This window comes from Miscanthus floridulus, chromosome 7 (genome assembly GCF_019320115.1).
Source record: "Miscanthus floridulus cultivar M001 chromosome 7, ASM1932011v1, whole genome shotgun sequence".
Classification (NCBI taxonomy): domain Eukaryota; kingdom Viridiplantae; phylum Streptophyta; class Magnoliopsida; order Poales; family Poaceae; genus Miscanthus; species Miscanthus floridulus.
The window spans coordinates 131,163,459-131,173,389 of NC_089586.1; positions in this window are offsets into that span (position 1 = coordinate 131,163,459).

The following is a 9,931-nucleotide window of genomic DNA, read 5'->3' on the forward strand; positions in this document are numbered from 1 at the left end:
TCTCCTCACACATGCAGGCATCCTACAGCGTGCCAAGAAGGAAATGGAAACCTCTGAAGATATTCCCAATATTAATGTGTAATGCTATTGATCTTGGTTCCTGTATTGTATTAATTCCCCTTCCTTTTGTTGTGTCAACCTGGACCAGAGTGTGTTTTATACTCTAATGTGTGTTTTAAATATGCAACCGATTTGGTCTGTAACATGTTTGTTATTATCATTAAGCAAGTGTGACATATTTGATCTTTTTCACTAGGACAGACGATGTTTACTTGTAAGTTGTTATCATCAAGCAAGTGTGATCAATCTGGTCTTTTTCAATAGGAAGTACGAAATTTACATGCAAGCTACTGAGACAATATATATATTCTCATATAATAAATGTTTCTGAGTTCCTCACAATATTATCATAAAAATAGATGAAATGCTAACTTTTTGTGCTATGCAACTGAAATATTTATAGGGTATTAAAAACTTTTCACTCTGGGGGCACGTGCCCCCACCCTAGTCTAGTTTTGATGGATGTTGAGGCCAATAAGGGATCTCCTAATGTTATATTTTCTAATAAATGAAATGCTCTTTGTTCATTAGTGAGAGGGTGATCAGCTTTATATTCCTTCAAGCAAGAAATTATCTTCCCTTTGACCAGATCAGGAACTTGTAAGAACGTTTTCCCAGATAATATCATTGAATGAAGCAACCCAAGGGGATATAGGGAGTAGAACAAATCGTAGCACTGAGGAGGAGGTCGAGGTCGTTGTCCACTATCTCAACACCCACAGTAGATGGTCGTGAAGATAGAAGCTTTTGTTCTTACGACAGTTGCGGTGTTGTTTCTACAGCTCTATCTCGGTTCCTTTCGGTGGTGTGGCCAGTATTGGTCAGTCCAAGGTGTCCTGCGTGTAGCATACACAACTTCCCTAGTTTTCAAAAAAAAATTCCCTCTTATTACCTACACCCTCGGTCAGATGGTGATGTCCTCATCGATAAAAATACACCGTATCATATTTTTCTCTTCTAGACAGCAGGGTGCACCAACTCCCTCGTAGGCAGTAGCCAGGCCCATGTAGTTTAGCTCTTTTAGATTTGGTTGCCCTAGTTTAATTTATTAGAAAATATAATGCTAGGAGATCCCTTATCCGCCTCAACATAAATCAAAACTCAAAACTAGGGTCGGGGCATATGCCCCCATCCCAAAAAAAGTGAAAAGTTTTTAGAAAAAATCTACATAACCCCCCAAGTATTCAGGGTGGACTACTTCATCCCAAACTATAAAACCGAATTTTCTACCCCTGAACTTTTCAAAACCGGTCAGATAACCCCCAAGCGGTTTTGGATGGTGGTTTTGCTACAGTGGCGGTGGTTTTATCTTTTTCTTTTTTATTTATTTTCGCTGAATCTTTGAAAAATCATAGTAAATCGTAGAAAAATCATAAAATGAAAAATCCAATTTTGTTGAATTTCACATGATTAGATCTACACATTGAATATATAATATGGTATGCTTTAGTATAAAGTTTTTGTTGTAGCTTTAGATCTATGCTTTTATGTAATTAAATAGAATAATTCATAGCTGCATCTGCTATGGTCTAATTGTGGTGAAATTTTTATGGTGGATTAATTATTGTATGCTTAAACTATATTAAAATTTTCATACTTACTAGATCATGTATAACTTAGTTATAGATTTATTTAGTTTTATGCTTGTTAAATCTGTGCTTTGTCTATAACTAAGTTATACATGATCCAATGAGTATAAAATTTTTACTATAATTCAAGCATATAATAGTTAGCCCACCATAAAATTTTTACCACAATTGGACCATAGAACCTACAGCTATGAATTATTCTATTTAATTACAGAAAAACATAGATCTAAAGCTAAAACAAAAACTTTGCACTAAAACATACCATATTATATATTCACTGTGTAGATCTACTCATGTGGAGTCCAACAAAATTGGATTTTCTATTTTATGATTTTTTTCTGTGATTTACTATGATTTTCAAAGATTCAGCGAAAATAAATAAAAAGGAAAAGACAAAACCACCGTCACTGTGGCAAAATCACCATCCAAACCGCTTAGGCCATGTTCGGTTCGTGGGGAATGAGGTCCCGGAACTGTTCCTAGCAGGAACGCATGTGTAGTTACTATAGATAGTTCTCACCAGGAATCATTCCCAGCAGGATTTATCTCTAACCGAACAACCCTTAAGGGGTTATTTGATCGGTTTTGGAAAGTTTAGGGGATAGAAAATTTGATTTTATATTTTGAGGGTGAAGTAGTCTACCATGAATAGTTGAGGGGTTTACGTAGACTTTTTTCCAAAGTTTTTAATACCCCATAGATATTTTAATTGTATAGCACAAAAAATTATCAGTTTATCCATTTTGATGATAATATTGTGATTTCTTGCTATGAATACTCAATGCATATGTAAAACCATTGAAAAATCTTCTGATACATACACTTGATATATAAAATATATTTTTCACATTTTTGAGGTGTCATCATTGAAAGGATCAAGATGCCCAAGAGGGGGGGCGAATTTGGCTAATTCTAATTTTTTTTGCAATAATCAAATCCTACGGTTAGCCCAATTAACCCCTTGTGCCTAGAAAAATGTTTCTAATAAACTAACGCACAACGGACTAGCAACCTATATTCCAAACTTACTCTAGCATGGCAATTCTATGAATGTTAAGACAAGTATTGAATTGCTCAAAGTAAATGCTCAAAGTAAATAGAGAGAGAGGAACGCGGCGATGTTTTGCCGAGGTATCGGAGAGTCGCCATTCCCCACTAGTCCTCGTTGGAGCACCCGCGCAAGGGTGTAGCTCCCCCTTGATCTGCGTAAAGATCAAGTGCTCTCTATGGGTTGATTCTTCGACACTCCATCATGGCGAATCACCCAAAGCCGCTCACAACTTGAGTTGGGTCACCCACAAGCACTGCCGGGTGATCACCAAGCTCCCAATCACCACCAAGTCATCTAGGTGATGGCGATCACCAAGAGTAACAAGCACGAACTCTCACTTGACCACGTGAAGCCTAATGAGAAGATGGATGCACACTTGACTACTCTTGATTCACTAATAAGGCTACTCTCTTGGATTCACGAATCTCAATCACCTCACTAGGACCTTGCTCTTCTTGGCACTCACAAACATGTTTCTCAGCTATTGGAATGAGCAAAAGTAACACCACATACGAGTGGAGCTTCTATTTATAAGGCAGCCTAAAAAACGAACCGTTATGAGCTTCTACGGGGTGACCGGACGCTCCGGTCATGTTGACCGGACACTCCGGTCAGTTCAACCCGCATTCCAGTGAAAATGAGTTGACCGGACGCTGGCAGCGTCCGGTCACCACTGACCGAACGTGTCCGGTCGTATTAAAACCTTACTGGAACTTTACTGTACTCGACCGGACGCTGAACCCCCAGGGTCCGGTCAGTACTGACCGGACGCGTCCAGTCACAGATTCTCTTCTCTGGAACCTTACTGGAGTCGACCGGACACTGTCTCTCAGCGTCCAGTCGCACCAAACGTAGTCTCTTGATCAAATAAACTGACCAAACCCTGCGGCCAGCATCCGGTCGCATCGGAGCCAGCGTCCGGTCAGCTTTTGACCCTCCATTCACTTCCAACTCTCGAACATATGTGAATGAAGTTAGCTCCAAAGGATCGTAGGCATTCATAAGAGCTACCTAGAGCTAGTTTTAACAAGTGTGCACCACACCTAACTCACTAGACTCACCTAGGTCAAGCTACCCGTCCATACCCCCCTTAATAGTATGGTCAAAGGAAAAACAAAGTCCTAAACTACTCTAAGTGTCACTCCAACTCCAATCGACACTTAGAACTAGTCATCCTTAACCTTGTCGTTCATCTTTTGAAAACCGAAATGATTTCCATCGTAGGGGCATAACATCCATGATCGCCCAATCGATCTCCATTACCATGACCTAACTTAATTGCCTCTGCAAAACATATGTTAGTCATAGTAATCTTGTATTGTCATTAATCACCGAAACCCAACTAGGGGCCTAGACGCTTTCAATCTCCCCCTTTTTGGTGATTGATGATAATACCACCTTGAGTATGTGAAAAAGTGAGGTTTTTTACGGGCTTGGTTCATATAAGCTTTTGTCGATAAGAACAAAAAGTGTTAGTCAAGCTTATATGATCCAAGCCAACACAATGTACTCAAAGGATATGAATTAAGCATGAGTACGAGTAACAAAGCTCATTTGCATCAGAGTATAAACGCGGAAGCAAAAGCAAATGAGCATAACATAAGTGATATGACATATAAATAATGTAAAGTAGAGAGCACATATGTCATATATCACAATCACGTAGATATCACTATCACATAGATATAATAGTATGCATGAAAGTAACACACGAATGCATAATGGTAATAGTGTATCACACAAATAAAACTCCAAATATATATAATAAGCTAATACTAGATAACTAGCTCCCCCTAAATGTTGCTCCCCCTGAGTCTACATACTCGAACCCTCTCCCCCGTTGGCGTCAAACACCAAAACCTAAGGGTCAGTCGGTGGGGCTGCAGTGGACGAGCCGGGCGTTGAAGTACATGGAGCAAGATGAAACTGGGTGCCATCATCATCTAACCTTGAGCTCTGTACTGACTGACCCTTTGTGGTAGGAAGTGTCGCTGAAGCGGTCTGGGTCTGACCTAGGGCAGGTGCTGCCTATGAAGCTACAAGAATATCTGTCGTAGGATCTGAGGAGGCGACAGACGAAGGGAGCCTCTAAGTAGTCATGACAACTAGAGCTGCTGTAGAAGGACTGGTGGCATGCATATGAGGCGGTGTAGGCATGCCGGTCAACTCACTGAAGGATGCTCCAAGACTCCTAGAGACTGATGTGTTAGGCACAAATAGCGAGGAAGACTGATCCGATGAGAAGCCCATATGATATGGTGTGAACTGCGAGGCAACCACTAGAGAGGACAACCATTGGGACACCTGAACTGTGGGTGAAGCAAATGGAGCTAGATGCTGTCCTTGACTCTGAAGCCCACTGGGCTATACTGCTGGAGTCGTCGTAGTGGTGGCAGGCTGAGCAAGCTGGGGCGAAAACTATGGCTGTGGGGCCCCAAGAGCTATCACTACATGCTATATGAATCCCATGAGCTACTGCTGCATATGTAACTACTGCTGATGCATCTACTGCTGCTGCTGGAGGAGCTACTGCTCGCGCTAGAACTTGTCCTGACGAGCCTGAAACTGTGCAAAGTTAGCAGCTATCTCCTAAGCCTGTCGTGCCTGATCCTGCTGCATCCGCTTAAGAATAGCAATCAGAGCGGGGTCCGTCTGCGGTGCAGGTGGAGCTGAGCTAGAGCTGCCGGCCTCTGCATCGTGTCTGCGTGGAGGCATATGAGGAATCGGCAGATAATCATCATCCGAGCTGTCACTAGACTCTATCGCCTCCTACTGTGCCTCAAGCTACTCCTCCTCAGTAGCGGCTATGCCTCTGATGATCTCGTCCTGTTGAGCTGCTGACTCTGGAACATCTGGACGATGGCTGGGCTGAGCGGGTGCCTGAGGTGTGCTATGTCTGATCCTCTATGCCATGTTATATGCTGAGAACTCTGTAGTGGCACCTCTGTACTCAGCAACCATCTCTGGTGTCCTGACTGACACTGCCTTTAGCATAAGAAATGTAATCCAATGTGCATAGGGAAGCTGTCTGCGACCCTTGAAGCCCTTAGCAATAGTATCCTCCATCTCTGATAGAAGGAGGTCCCAAATGTCGAACACGGTCTGCTGCATCAGGGCATTAAGGAGCCAGAGTTGTAGGCGAGTCAGACCCTCTCTGTATCCCAACCTGGGAAGTAGTGTCCTCCTGATAATGGCCTCTAGCACATGAGCTGTAGGAGTCAGGTCACTAGGGTTCCTCCTCGACCCCTCACCAAAGGGCTCCTTGAAACAATGGCGCACAAGGTCTATAGGGGGCACCAAACCACCATGAGGATGTCTGGGAGGCTCCTGCTGTCCATAGCATACCTCATGTAACTTGACAGGCTGCTCCTATAGCCTCAGTATCTCCCTGGTCTTGAAACTCATCATCCTGTAGTCTCTACCGTTGAATGCAAAATGTATGAAGTTGTGCTGCAGATCAACGTAGAGTGAAGCATAAAACTACCGAACCCAAGATGGTACATACAGTCCAGTCCGGCCAATCAGATCAGTCAGCCTTGGCAAATATGACAAGTAGGGGCGGATATGCTCTCCGGCTGCTGCCACAATAGACTCTATACTACATACCCGCTGAGATCTAAACACTGCCCCACTGTTGAGATAAGCGTTGTAGAAATCCTCCTACAGTGGCGTGTAGAAACCCTCAGCTGCTCTCTCATCCCTCCTCGGAGGAAACCACACCTCAAACTCGACAAACCTCAGCTGTCGAACCTACCTAGACGTGGCGGCCCTCAAGTCAAGATGTACCATTGGAGGTGGACCCTGTGGTCTAGGCGGTGGGCATGAACCCCCGTGCTATGTAGCTGGCCTCGATGAAACTATAGCACTGGTACGACCAGAGCGGCGTAGCTGGGGTGCCTGCTCGGTCTCCTCGGCCTGCTGGCCCTCCTGAGTCTCCTGAGCTGGCTGAGGCTCTGCTGGTGGGGGCTGCTGCTGTGGCTCCTACTGGGACTCCCCCTAAGGCTGAGGCTCCTCAATGGCTAGACGATGTCCTGCCATCATGACAGTCCTAGGTGGACCACCATGACGATGCTTAGCCTCCTCGACTGCTGCCCTCTGTGCTAGTGTGAGCTACGGATCTACAATGACAACACCACTACGAGTGCCACCTCTCTCGGCACGGTCTGCGGCCTCTGCAACTGCTGCTGCTCTCGCTGTCTCTGTGTTGGGGTACTTACGCTTCTTAGATGTAACCTGCTTCATCGCCTTGCCTTTCAGTCCTACAGGCTGGCGAGGCAGGGGCCTCCGATCGTCATCTCTTGGACCATGACCAACATTCTTCATGCGAGCCATCTGATCTAACAAGAAGATGAACTGCCGCTGACTAAGATCAACTGTCAAACTGACACTCCCGAGGCTTGGCCTCGATCCGTACTCACGAGCTTGGCTCCGAGTTAACTGACAACTGCCACAAGAACCTCAACGGCACTGACTCGCTGCACGATGGAATAGATGGATATACAAGTAAATACGACATATCTAATAGATGCAAAAACCCTAGGAAGCAAGCAATGTAGGTACAAAATTGAAGCGACGGGCAGCTACCTTACGAACAGCGATCCGAAAAAGAAAAGACGTTGCGCGGGGAAACACTGAACCGGCTAGGGTTAGGGTTCTCGAAGCTCTACGAAGAATCGGCCGAGGATCAGCGACAATGACGAAGTTAGGGTTGCTACGCTGACGCTAGGTAATCAGATGAATCGGCAGAAGGGCCTTACCGGTGCGGAGGCAGGGCTGGGGCACGGTAGATCGGCGCGGTGGAGCTGCACGCTGGCTGGAGACGCAGGACGCACTGGCTTGGCCCCGGCGGTGCTGGATCACGAGAGGCACGCGGGAGCAGAGGACGGTGGTGGTGCGTGGCTGCAGTGGATGGCGACACGTGGAGCTAGACGGCGGCGTTGGCATGGGAGGCGCGCGGCGAGCTGGCGAGGCGTGTTGAGGTGGCGTCGGTGGCTAGGGCATTGGACTGGATGGGGTGGTACGGCCGAATTGGATTAAATAGGTCCCCCAACGCAACAGATAAGGAAATAGAAGAAGAGTCCTGATGCTGCGTGAGATCCACTGACCGGACGCTCCAGTGGTAGCGACCGGACGCTACCACCCAGCGTCCGGTTGATTCCAGAGAGGTCCAATTCCTCTAGAATCGCGACCGGACACGTCCGGTGGTCCATGACCGGACACAGGCAGGGTTCGGTCAGGTCAGCATGTTTCTCCTTCAAACCACCGGATGTTGGATCCCTTCCTGACCGGACGTACAAACGCAGCGTTCGGTCACTCCTTCAGCAGCAGTTCACCTCCTGTGAACTGACCGGATGCTGGGCAGCAGCATCCGGTGCAGCGTCCGGTGGTCCTTTTCCATCAAATCTTCAAAGTTCCTTCGCGCTGCCTGATCCCAATTAAGTCCCAACTTGAATAAGATCCAAATAAACACCAATTGGGACTGATATGAGTGACCTCTCTCAAACCCTCATATTTTTCAAAATATTTTGCCTTAGGCTATAATTCTTTTTAAGAAAATAGGCAATAAGAGGGCAAATGGAACAAAACGACAAAACAACATTCATGCATATGCAATACTTGTAAGTAAATCTAGTTGCTTGTCAAGTTTGATCCAAGGTTAAGCTTCTTCACATGCTTTTCGGCGGTTATCTTAACCATGTTAGACAAGCCCTATATGCATTGCCATGAATTAAACATGTTGTATAGTACAATGAATGCAAGGGACAACACAAGCTTATCTTTTAGTGAAGTTACTAAAATCAAGTACATTGAGCTCATTCCGCAATCTACAAAATGTAGCATCATCTAGCGGTTTAGTGAAGATATTCGCTAATTGATCTTCAGTTCTTACACCTTCCAGTGATATATCATTTTTAGCAACATGATCTCTTAGAAAGTGATGGCGGATATCTATGTGCTTGGTGCGAGAGTGTTGAACCGGATTATTTGCAAGTTTTACCGCACTTTTATTGTCGCACAAAAGATGTACCTTTTCTAGAACTACACCATAGTCTAGCAAAGTTTGTTTCATGTATAATATTTGTGCACAACAAGCACCCGCGGTAATGTATTCCGCTTCGGCGGTGGACAAAGCCACACTATTTTGTTTCTTGGAGGACCAAGACACAAGTGATCTACCAAGCAAATGGCACCCTCTGGATGTGCTTTTTCTATTAACTTTGCATTCGGCGTAATCCGAATCGGAATAGCCAACTAATTTAAATATAGCTCCTTTGGGATACCAAAGGCCAATGCTTGATGTGTGCTTAAGATAACTAAGGAATCTTTTTGCGGCAATTAAATGTGTTTCCTTAGGATTAGCTTGAAATCTAGCACACATACACACACTAAACATAACGTCGGACCTAGATGCGGTTAAATATAACAAGCTACCAATCATAGAACGGTAGAGAGTTTGATCAACCGAGTTACCTCTCTCATCTAGGTCGAGATGTCCATTAGTAGGCATTGGTGTCTTGATTGGCTTACATTCATCCATCTTGAATCTCTTGAGAAGATCTTTTATGTATTTCTCTTGAGAGATGAAGATGCCTTCTTTCATTTGCTTGACTTGAAAACCAAAAAAGAATGTAAGCTCACCAATCATTGACATCTCGAACTCCTTCGACATCAATTCACCAAATTCTTTGCATGAGTCTTCATTTGATGATCCAAAGATGATATCATCAACATATACTTGACAAATGAAGATATGCCCATCAAGCTTCTTGGTAAATAGTGTGGTGTCGACCTTTCCAACGGTGAAGCCCTTCTCAATGAGGAAGTCCCGAAGGCACTCATACCAAGCTCTTGGGGCTTGCTTAAGCCCATATAGTGCCTTGGACAACCTATAAACATGATTAGGATATCTAGGGTCTTCAAACCCGGGAGGTTGATCAACATAGACTAGTTCATTAATAAAGCCATTTAAAAATGCACTTTTCACATCCATTTGATATAGTTTTATTTCATGATGTGATGCATATGCAAGTAGGATACGGATGGCTTCTAATCTTGCAACCAGTGCAAAGGTCTCTCCAAAATCCAAACCTTCAACTTGAGAGAACCCCTTTGCCACTAGTCTTGCCTTGTTCCTCACAACAACACCTTGATCATATTGCTTGTTGCGGAACATCCACTTTGTTCCAATGACTCTTATACCTTTTGGTCGCTCTTCAAGAGTCCAAACTTC